Source organism: Bison bison, unplaced genomic scaffold (assembly GCF_000754665.1).
Source record: "Bison bison bison isolate TAMUID 2011002044 unplaced genomic scaffold, Bison_UMD1.0 scf7180017864363, whole genome shotgun sequence".
NCBI classification, from domain to species: domain Eukaryota; kingdom Metazoa; phylum Chordata; class Mammalia; order Artiodactyla; family Bovidae; genus Bison; species Bison bison.
In genome coordinates, this window is record NW_011494935.1 from 3243844 (window position 1) to 3245757 (window position 1914).

The 1914-nt window shown below is 41.5% G+C and overlaps 1 long non-coding RNA gene across 1 annotated transcript in view; it reads right to left on the bottom strand.

The window, feature by feature from the left end:
• LOC104999735 overlaps positions 1-1914 on the bottom strand; it is a 13762-nt gene that overhangs the window by 10919 nt on the left and 929 nt on the right. The window lies entirely within an intron of this gene.

Genomic DNA, 1914 nt, shown 5'->3' on the forward strand with positions numbered 1-1914 from the left:
AGATCTGCATTTTAAGGCTACTCTAGGTGGCTCTTATGCTCAATAAAGTTTGAGCATCTGGGTAGGCAAACTTTTACCTGCTAAGTGGCTCTTTATTTCTTTCTAAATTCCCAGGTTCCCAATGGAGCAGCACCAAGAAGAGGTAAAGTGGGCAATCCTCCAGACTGAGAGAAGGAACCTACTAAAGTTTTCAGGTGACAACAAAAGATCTGAGCTTTTATACCTGGAGTTGGTCCAGTTGTTTTAGGGACAAGTTCCCCAGACTGACTTGAGAGAAAACAGCTCTAGACTGATTTTTTTTTTTTAAGGTTTATGAGTGTTTTGTTAATATTTATTTTTGTTTATTTATTTATTTGGCTCTGCTGGATCTTATTTGCAGCACATGAGACCTTTGATCTTTGTTGCAGTGTATGGTATCTTTAGATGAGGCATGTGGGATCTAGTTCCCTGACCATGGATAGAACCAGGGCCCCCTGCAATGGGAATGCAAAATTTTAGCCACAGGACCACCAGGGAAGTCCCTGAATTTTTTTTTTTTTTTTTCTTTTTTACCTTCCACTCCACTCCTGGGATTCACTTGAAAGTATATATTTACTGAAGTCTGTTCCCTGCCCTTTTCCCTCCCTTCTTCTTTCCCTTCTCATGACTCTGGTTCTCTGCAGTTTTGGGAGCCAGTGGAATTTCACATAGGTCTCCCCTTCCTTTCCTGCCTTTCTAGGGCATGATTGGTCACCTCTGATGTGAGCTGCCCTGCCGGCTGGGCCAAGCTGTTTCCCTTTCCCTCTGCACAGCAAGCTCATAGAACCCACCACCCACATACCCCACCCCACCCCTAAGGCACCAACACCCATACTGGTGGTCTCCAACCTCATTTTGAGTCTCTGTGTGAAGAAATATTTCCAGCAGGTCCTGAGCTCTCTAGGTGTAGTAGAGCCAGTCTCACAAGTTGCCTTTCAAAGGCCAGGTATATTATTTCCACCTACTGGCCAAAATACTTGTATTAAAATGAAATAGTGCATATAAAGCACATAACTCCAGCCTAGCACACAGAAAACTCTCAACAAATGTTAGTGTCCTTTATATTTATGTTATTTTTCCAGCCACTGTTTGTTTAGGGGTATTTATAAGGGAAGAAAAAAGAAATCAGCTATATCAACTGGCAAGTAAGAGGTTGAAAGTATCAGCGAGAGATCAACTAGGAAGATCTGTACCTACATGTTCCAGATACTGAGAATCCTGTTGTATGTTTTTAAGATATACAGAACATCAACAATAACTAGCTGAGAGCTTTCTATGACCAGGCAAAGTTTCATTTAATCCTCATAGGAATTATTAAAATCCACATTTTACAAATAAACAGAAGCTTAACTAAACAAAGTCCCAAAGTGACAAAGCTAGGAAATGGCAGCAACTTGAATTTAATCCAATGTTTAATAAGCTACTTCCTTAGGTCTAAATGATATCTCTCATGCTGTCTTAGGAGGCTATATCTGCTCTCTCTGTCTCTCTCTCTGAGATAGACAGACAACAGTTGATTTCCATCATAAGATTAATAACTTTTGCAGTTCTTAAAGGCAATTTTTAAATCAGGTCCCCTACGCTTCTTCTTGGAAGAAGTAAGGCTCAAGCCTGATACAAGCTCTTACCCTCACTTGAGGTTCCCAGGGAGGGGTTAGCAGGAAAGATGCAGTCCTCAGATCTCACCCAGAGGAGGACCCACATTGTGTGGTAGCACACAGATCAGAACAAATTCTGTCTCTCTGACCAAGGTCTCTGACCTGCTGAGATACCCAGAAATTCCTGTCACTTTATCTGTGAGGTCAGCCTACAGTCAAACTCAGGTTATCTGAGAGGTGAAAAGGGCCACCTTTAAGTCAAACCATATCTGTTCTAATCCCATCTCTGAATAATCTT